Below are 10,700 nucleotides of genomic sequence, written 5' to 3' on the forward strand. Positions count from 1 at the left end.
CTGATTTTGAAAACAACATTTTTTTAATTATGCTGTTTTTAAAGATTTTGAAAACTGAATTATTTTAATTATGCTGTTTTTAAAATTTTGAAAATAACACGCTGGTTTGCTCTATTTTTGAAAATAGCATGGCATTTCGAAAATAACAGAAACATCATTTTTAAATATGAAAGGTTCGACCCGCAAGTTTTTGTTTTTGCATTGCATTTTTTTGTGCAACACATACAAACCTCATTTTCAAAATAACTCGTACTAGCTTAAAATGAAAGTAGCATCTAATCCATATGAAACCCGGTTAGATTTGATTTTAAAAATACTAGCATCACTATGGCAAAAAAGGAAATATTATTGCAGTCCATAAAGGTAATTCTAACAGGGAGGGTACATGGGTGCATTATAAGAACAGACTTGCATAGCAAGTACATTACGCCACATAAGTTCAGATTACCACCAAGTTACTGCCAAGTTCCACTTACTGGACGATCTTCATATCCAGTCGGACCCAAAAGTTATACCACCAAAGTACCAGTTACTAATAAGTTCATGTTACCACCAAGTTACTGCCAAGTACCAATTACTATGCAAAAAAAAGAAGTCCAAGTGTTTACCATCTTGCTCTTCCCTCTGATGACTGCCGAGCGAGTGACGGTGCTGACATAGTATGGTATGGGAGTTTTGCACTGCTTTACTATGGATTTGAGACAGTCCCACTGATCCCGGTTTAGCAATACATGGTTGCCATAGAAGATGCGATCCTCGAAAGTTCCTCTTCTCCCCGGGTATCCAGGACCTGTATAAAAAAAGATGACATAGTAGTAAATAATTTCATACATAAGATCTAGAACATCAGCACTGGGTTGATGATCAATGCCTACTTCAATGATCAAGAAATTAAGGACATACATAACCCAATCACATCCACCCAGCAATATCTCGTAGAAACATGGGCAAATTAAATATTTGATTTATTTAAAGTAACAACTAAACACTGCTCTATTTAAGCTCTAGTTCAGTCAATGTTGATTTGGAAGGTCATCTAGAACCCAAACAGAGTAATGTGTGGTAATCAAGTGTCACTCAAACATCAACTTTAGATAGTTCACGGTTCATTTAATATCTGACCAGCCATATAGAACTTTACCCCCGTGTGCCAAGATGGGATCGTGGTCCACATATCCATCTCCATCAGAACTATCATCAGTGTCATAGTCGCTAGAGGTGCCGTCATCACCATTATAGCTGTCACTCCCATGTGAAGTGCCATCTGAAGCATCATCTGAGGTGGTCCGGTTATCACTCTTTTCACTGCTGATGAGGATGGTTTCCCTTGCCATTGAAACCTGTTGCATGCATTGCAATGAACAAATGTTAGTTATTGATATGTGAAATCAGTCTTACACTAGAACTTGTTAGCACCATATACAATGTGAATAATCTTTTCGCATACTTCTTGCTAAGTACGTAGTTCATGTATAAACATCTACACGAAAAAGCTAGTCGACAACCAGATTGATACTACTAGACTATTCGCACGACTAGTCAAGACTAGTGGTTAGACTCATAATCACTGGGCAGACAGAACCAATTAGGATATTTCAAAGATACAATTTTTTTGGCATATTTTTGTGACATTGGCAGAAATAGTTGGTAGCCAACCAATCACTAGTGAACATTTGGCATTTTGCCAGATATTGGCATGCCAAATTTTGGCATCGAACCATTCATGCTGACAGATCATGATTGACTTGCTAGCAATGTTGGCGTTGCCAAATATTGGCAAATTTATGTGAGCTAGACAAGAAAACTTGGTAATCAACCAATTAGTAGCCATGTATAGTTGGCATCAAACCAATTTTGCTCATAATTCGAACAAGCAGTAAAAAGAATCATCAAAAATATAAACCAACCATAATTGTTACACCATGATTGCTAGCCAACCAATCACTTAACAAATCATTTCATCAAAGGTATGCACAAATTATTAGCCTTGCATACTTAACGAATCATTCAAAAAATGAACCATGATTGACTACTCTCATCGAGTAATACGTGAAACTATAACTGATCTGCCTTTGATCACTGCAAATTTCCTGATGGGCTGTTGTGTGGTACCATCAGGTAATAAATATAAAGTCTTTAAATTGCCCCAACAAAACAAATAATGCATTTTCTCCTGTACATAACATTTTTAGAGGTAGCTGTGGAGGTTAATTTTCCAGTGAGAATAAGGACATGGTAGCATGTCTCAAGCAAGATGGCAGCATAGTGAAGGCTATGAGAACGAGCAAGGTATGCTGACCAACAGTCAACCTTTTGTATACTTGCTATGTATTTACTCATTAGTACCCATAGCAACAAGTAAAATCATGATTATGAAGTATAATGGCAGAAAATCCAACAATGAGGAATTTGTTGCAATATGAACTACTAGCTCACAACAAATCTTCATTGACCCCAAGAAGCCCATACCATACCATGGAGATAGGCTGACACAATTCAAGTAAGCAGTAACAACAATCATCAAAAATATGCACCAACTAAAAATATTACATGTGTGCACATATCATCAGAAACATGCACCAATCAAGAGCCGTCTATACTTGGAAAATCCTTCAAAATATGCACTAATCATCATACTACGATCGAGTAATACATGAAACTATAACTGATCCTCATTCCATCATTACAAAATTCCTCATGGACTGCTTCTGTGCTCGCCTTTTAGTTTTTAATAATTAAGCATCAGCAAATACATATACACAGTTTTCAAACTATCCCAACAAACCAAAACATGTGTATGCTCCTGTGAATATACTTTTTCTATATCTAGCAGTGGGGGATCATTTTCCAGGGAGAAAAATTACTTGATAGCATGTGTCAAGCAAGATGATAGTATAGTGAAGGCTATGTCGACGAGCAAGGTATGCTGGCCAACACCCACCCTTTTCTCTTACTTGCTACCAAAGTGTTTACCCATTACTACCCATACGAACAAGTAAAACCATGATTATGCTGTACATTGTCAAATTATCTTGCTATAAAATTACTTGTTGCAATATGACCTACTAGTTGACAGTAAATCTGCGTATACCCGAAACATGCACACAAGCAAGTGTCATCTTTTAACTTGGGCGGTGCTGCTAGATCGCAAAATTAAGGTCAGATCGACATGCGAAGGGCAGGGAAGATCAATCTTACCTGCGAAGTGGTACCAGATGGGGCTGGAGTAGACTTGTTCGAAGCTGGCACCACCAGAGCTTCGGGCGGCGCGGCGAGGGATTGGGGAGAAGAGGTGTCGTTGTCGGACCTTGTTGTCGATGAAGCAGTGGAAAATCATGGCCGGAGCAGGGGGAATGGTTGGCCGGAGCGGATCCGGCTGATTTGACGACAACGGGGGCGGCCAAGGTGACGGCTTGGCAAACCCTAGCCGTCGCCCTCCGCGTCTCCTCTCTGTCTCTGCAAAGAACGAGGTGTGGTGGGATTGGGAATGGGGGTGGGGTTGAGGTTGGGGCCATCGCTCGCTTTTCTCTCTGCCTCCCACTTGTACAGGCCCACAAAAGGAACAAAGTGTTGGGCCTGATCAGATGCAGATTTAGCAGCTTACCAATTCTGGCCAAATAGAAAAAACAGCATCACCAGGCCAGCAGGACGACCATAGGTGTGCTTTTGAAGAAACCCTAAGAATATAGTGCTATTCATATTGCATGTGCATGAGTCTTTCAGTACACCAATTGATCTTGAATAATTTTAAGCACTCCACATTATATATATGAAAATAATGGTTAACCAATAAAATGGTAAACTATTCGATGCAAGGTTATTTTTTTTTAAAAATGAATAATTGAATTGTATGCATTTTTATGATTGAATTTAATAAATGTAACATTTTTGCAAAAACTATGATAATTAAAATATTCATTGGTATTTAAAAAACAACAACCGCAAATGACTACTTATGCCAACAATAACTTCTTCAGGGTTTCGATTATTCATCTATTCTTTGGCATGCCGGGTCTCATAACGCCTTCTTCGGACCTTCTCTTTATCCGAAAAATTCCTGAGATATTGGGCTAGCGCCTTGTGTTTCGCCCTCACACCATGCTTCATTTGGTAGCCTTTGGCAACTCCTTCGGTGTGCTCAAGAATACTAACGAAAGCCGGGTCCAGATATTTGCCACAGAAAGCGCAATGATACGCCAGTGATAACCCACAAGTATAGGGGAATTTAAACATGCACCTAAACCATGGCGGTTAGTTCACATTTGTCTCATCGTGCGGATTCGTCTACCATATGCATGTCGTTACGGCATCTGGTACCATTTAGGGGAATCAGATGTGGTGCGATGCGACAGTGATAACCCACAAGTATAGGGGATCAATTGTAGCCTCTTTCGATAAGTAAGAGTGTGGAACCCAAGGAGGAGCTAAAGGTAGAACAAATATTCCCTCAAGTTCTATCGACCACCGATACAACTCTACGCACGCTTAACATTCGCTTTACCTAGAACAAGTATGAAACTAGAAGTAGTTTGTAGGTGTTGTTGGATAGGTTTGCGAGATAATAAAGAGCGCGTAAATAAAATCTAGGGGCTGTTTAGATAAAGACACAACTAAGTTAGTTTTAGTAGAGAGCTTTTTCTCACGAGAAAGTTATTTGTCCCTAGGCAATCGATAACTAGACCGGTAATCATTATTGCAATTTTATTTGAGGGAGAGGCATAAGCTAACATAATTTCTCTTCTTGGATCATATGCACTTATGATTGGAACTCTAGCAAGAATCCGCAACTACTAAAGATCATTAAGGTAAACCCAACCATAGCATTAAAGCATCAAGTCCCCTTTATCCCATACGCAACAACCCCCTTACTCGGGTTTATGCTTCTGTCACTCACGCAACCCACTATAAGCGAATCATGAACGTATTGCAACACCCTACAGCGGGAATACCTCACGCTTGCGCGACACGGAGAGAACCATAGGACAGCACCAATAATAAAACATGCAACTCAAACCAATCACGATCATCAATTAACCCATAGGACAAAACGGATCAACTCAAACATCATAGCATAGCCATACATCATTGGGAAATAATATATAGCATTGAGCACCATGTTTAAGTAGAGATTACAGCGGGTAAAAGAGGGGTTACAACGCTGCATAGAGGGGGAAAGAGTTGGTGATGATGGCGGTGAAGTTGTTGGTGTAGATTGCGGTGATGATGATGGCCCTGGCGGCGTTCCGGCGCCACCGGAAGCGAGGGGGAGAGAGCCCCCTCCTTCTTCTTCTTCCTTGACCTTCTTCCTAGATGGGAGAAGGGTTTACCCTCTTGTCCATGGTCTCCATGGAATGGGAGGGGCGAGAGCCCCTCCGAGATTAGATCTGTCTCTCTGTCTCTCTCTATTTCTGCGCTCCCAGATCTGGCCTTTCACCGTTTCTTTTATAACCGGAGATCCGTAACTCCGATATTAGCTTTCTTGCGGCGAAAGAAGGGCAACAACCGCCTTACGGGGTGTCCACGAGGGTCAACGGCATGCCTGCCCCCCTGGGGCGCGTCCCTTGCCTCGTGGCCCCCTCGGGCATCGTCTCGCGTTGATTCCACTTCCCAAAAATCAGATATATTCCAAAAAAATCTCCGTCAGTTTTTATTCCGTTTGGACTCCGTTTGATATGGATTTTCTGCGAAACAAAAAACATGCAACAAACAGGATCTGGCACTAGGCACTGGATCAATATGTTAGTCCCAAAAATAGTATAAAAAGTTGCGAAAAGTATATGAAAGTTGTAGAATATTGGCATGGAACAATAAAAAATTATAGGTACGACGGAGACGTACCAGACAGCGTTCATACCGACCCATATCATGTACCCCTAGCCAACCCGACCGGCAACATGCACTACTAGACACCTCGATGCAAACCATGCCCTCATGTCCTCCATGGGCAACACGCTGCTCAAGTAGACACATTTTATGGCAAAATAGTGCATGATGCCCAATCTCGGCGTGCAATATGTGCAGTTTACTAGCGGTGCAAGATTTGAGTATAGGTGGCTAGGCGTGCATGGTTGGTGGCTAGATGACTAATAAGTGTGCCTGCATCATGTCCATGTTGGTCCAGCAGGTGTGCGGTGCATGGGGCGGGCCTTGGTGGCTAGAGACCACATAAAGTGGCCCCGAGTTTTGAGGCAAAATGAAGGATTGAGCCCCGCACTCCCTCCACAGGCCGGACTAGTTCCCTCTCGATGGCTTGATCGGGTCCCGTTTGATGTGGCCGTGATCTAGATCTTGATTTTTCGAGGTTACAACCCTATGCTATAAATGTCCCGAATATGGTAGCGGAGCGATAAAGGCCACACAGTGAACTAACCCCCTCCCCCCCTCTCGGGTAATTTAAGTTTATTTTTCTCTACTCCTATAGAACACTCAGTTTGTGACGGTGGTGCCCATGTCATCCGTCATTTCTGGCCATCAGATCTGCATCTAACGACTGTTATGTAAGCTGTGACATTTTTGGAACAAGACCACACTTCTTTGCTCCAATTTGCAGAAACACCTAAGTATCTTCAAACCAATCTCATCAAGACATTCACGAGGAATATATTTTGAGTGAAACTTAATACGATTAGATTTTTAGTGATATATATATACCAAAACTAGTGTTTTTCTTTCAAGTTTGTGACCATGCATTATTCTACTTTGGATCTGTTGCATCGCACGGGCACATTGCTCGCTTCTTAGTGAACGAGCTAACAAGTTTCACGAGTAGCTCGTTAGTAACATAACACCAATTTGCATCTTACGCTGGCATTTTTGGAGGCAGCAAACTAGTGCATTTCCTTTTTGAGTCACCATCTTCCTTCTTGAAAACCACATCTACACACTCATCATGTATACCGTAACACATCAGAATCTGTTAATGAGCGCTCACAAGCTTAACTAGCTTCAAACGAACCTAGCCAATCAAGGTTTTATGCTACTTAATCTCAACGAGCCGATGACTAATGAGCACGAGTTTAACAAGCAGAGATGCCAAACCACACACCAATTAACATAGGTCTACCTTAGTTCAACACTTCCATATATACAGAACCAAACACCACTCAGCAGTACTGATGCACATAGTTCAACCATAAACGTTCACCAACACAGTATAGCATAGGGTAGTACTTAGCATAGTTAAAACCAAAAGATCATCAGTTCTAGCTGCGAGGGTGCACACTTCCCTAAAGCCTCATCATGTACTTGCCGTACGCGGCGTGCTTCACCCTGAAAGCGTAGCCATTCTTGATGCTGCCTTGGGATGTTCCGAGTGCATACTGAATGGCACTCGTGAGGCTGCCTTTCATCAGCTTGTTGCAGTAAGGGCATCCGTAGCCCCCTTTCCGATTCTAGGCCTGACACATTTCTCGAGCACACCACTGTCCAACTCCCTCACCTTCTGCCTCCTGTAGATCCTCTGGATTTCTGGGTCGCTGTCGACGTCGTCACTTAGAACCTACATGTAGTACAAAATGTTGCGTAAGTATATTTAATATGAGAATTCAGCAGGCACAGAGTCAATGAAACATAATGTAATTGATGACAATGTAAAATATCTTCAAATGATGTTGAAAAAATAAATGCATAACTTATTAGTTGCTACATAAGCAACTAAATGGGATAGTACCATGTAGTAAAAAAATGAAGGATCAACCATACATGTCGAAGAGAGCACTAGCATTGCCACATTTTGCCACACATTTTTCCCAAGCTTGCCTAAGGTTAGTTCATCAAAATGAGAGCCACAAGTTGGCAAGCCTAAGGGAATCTTGCCACACTTTTTGTGTGTATGCCATGTGGGGCCCAAGTGTGGCTTGCCTAAGGTGTGGCTGGAACCAAACACTCACTTAAGTTGGTCAAACTTGCCTAACCTTAGGTGTGGCAATCTTTGGCAAAGTTAGTCACAAAACAAACAGCCCTTTAGTGCAACAAAATTCACTTATTACGTAAAAATGCATGAACTGATGATGTAACATGGCAGAGCAGCATACAGATGTACTAATGCAAAAGAATGACTTATAACTTACATGCATGACTAGATAAAATAGCTAGTGAGCTGTATCTATTTAGGGTTAGAATTTTGTGTGCTTATGATGATGGATATTGAAAGTCCCCATCTTATCGTCGTGGAAGTTTCCCCTGTTGATCGATACCCCACCCATCAATGTTCCTGAACCGTTCAACGTTCTAGGTAAAGTAGTTATTATGAATTCTGACAATAAGTGATCCCAAATGTTGTACTTACAAAAAAGGGTTTTTATCATTTATGCCACCAGTTGTGTCCCACAAATTAGTATCGCCACTAGGAATTTCTACTACTAAAAAATGCCATCGCTTCGTTAGACACATGCTCAAAAATGCCACTACACATCATTATTGTGATCTCAAATATCTTTTGCCATGTTATAATGCCAGCAATGATAAAAACCCTACAAAAACCTTACAAAACAACTAATTAAAACAACAACAATATTTTTCAAATGGAGGGAGTAATATCTAAAGTTATCATGTGAAAAGATTCTTTGTTCATCGGAATGACAGTACTGACATGAATGACAGAAAATGAAGATCATTTACTTCATGACCATACAATATGACATTTTCATAAACGAGGCATGGTGTTGTTATCCTTGAGTTGCAGAAAATATTTTCACAATCACCTACGTAGGCAATTCAATTCCAAGGTCCAGCTACGTATTTGTATTAGCACAGTCACCAAACCTAGGTGGATTTATTAGCAAATAATTTATCTAGATCAAAATATGTTATAATGGCATGTTATAATGGACCAACATGTTAGTGTGATCCCAAATCTCTTTTGACATGTTATAATGGCATCAATACCTATGGACCAACATGCCAGCTCTCCCTCTATCTCACTACAATAAAGTGTGGGCCCACTTGATCCCAACAGCATTCTTATTTTCCTGTAAAATTATTCGCTTACTTACTCCTCACTAGTGGGACCACACTTACCATTGTGAGATAGAGAGAACTGAAATGTGGGTCTAGGCTTTTTTTGTCATATGGGATGGTCAACAGGTTTTACATGAAAATAACAATGTGTAATGGCATTATTGAGCAAACATCAAACGAAACGATGGAATTTTTTATACATCTAATGGCATTTTTGAGTAAGCATATCACGAATCAATGTCATTTTTGAGCGGCTGTATCTTCTAATGGAAAAACTGAGTAGTGGGATACAACTGGTGGCATAAATGATAAAAGCCCTACAAAAGAACTAATTAAAAGAACTCAAGTAAAACATTAATGATCCAATTTCTTTCTAAAATAGCCATTGCTTAGAGATAATCAATGTATAAAATCATTGCCACAACCACTTATGGAACATTTAAACCAAAGATCGATCAAGTGCAACCAAACATGTACTCAACATTTTAATACCTTATTTGCCTTGTACTGACCAGAGAAAACCTAGGATATTGCAAAATAAATAAATAAATAAATAAAGGGGATACATGACTAACCTCTTCTTCGTTCTCGTCGGCGACGACCACATGTTGGGGCAGAGGAGGCAACACCCGCGGCAGATGAACACCCGGCTGAGGCTAAGGAGCCACCACCTGCTCCGGCAGAGAAGCCAGAGGAGCTACCTATTCCGGATTATTAGCCGAATAAGTTATATAGGTCAAAAACTGACATGTACATGCCTCAATAAATGTAATCTAGCTACACAGCTGCAGATCCAGGATTTCATACTTGGGTGTTCAAAAATTTATATTGCAAACTAAAACCACAATAATATTTTTCAAATGGAGGGAGTAATATCTACAATTTTCATGTGAAAAGATTCTTTGTCCATCGTAATGACAGTACTGACATGAATGACAGAAAATGAAGATTATTTACTTCATGACCATGCAATATGAGATTTTCATAAACAAGGCATGGTGCTGTTATCCTTAAGTTGCAGAAAATATTTTCACAATCACCTACATAGGCAATTCAATTCCAAGGTCCAGCTATGTATTTGTATTAGCACAGTCACCAAACCTAGGTGGATTTATTAGCAGAATAATTTATCTAGATCAAAATATAGCCTATACAGGGCTCAACACATGTAACCTAGCTAGTTACCTAACACATCTGCAGAATATTGATATGGAGTCCATCGATCAAAGATAAAAAGAAACCCTGGCCTTCCCCAAAAATAGAGAAAAGGACTGACCAGAGCACACCTAGGATTTTACAAAAAATTAAAGGAGGTAGATGACTAACGTCTTCTTTGTTGACGTCGCCGACGACCACAGGCTCGGGCACAGGAGGCGTCACCCACAACAGAGGAGACACCTGCTCCGTCTAAGGAGCCAGAGCAGCTACCGGGGCCCACATAAATGGTTGTGCAAGGACAGTTTCATGCCGGTCAAGTACCATATATAAGAAATTTCGGCCAAAAAAATTCGGGTGCACTACTGTACGTCTGTACCGGTGCTGCTGCTATCAAAATTTGGCATCAACACATTTTGGATGCACGAGAGCCATTGGATCGGGGTGGTTGGTAGATCTTAAAAACAAGATAACCTATACAATGAGGAGGCGACCCCCACACCCATGCACCCATGTGGATCCGCCCTAAAACCTAACGGATCTAACGAATCTAGGTACAGATTTCATAGATGGAAGAAAATCAGAAA

This window comes from Triticum aestivum, chromosome 6D (genome assembly GCF_018294505.1).
Source record: "Triticum aestivum cultivar Chinese Spring chromosome 6D, IWGSC CS RefSeq v2.1, whole genome shotgun sequence".
NCBI classification, from domain to species: domain Eukaryota; kingdom Viridiplantae; phylum Streptophyta; class Magnoliopsida; order Poales; family Poaceae; genus Triticum; species Triticum aestivum.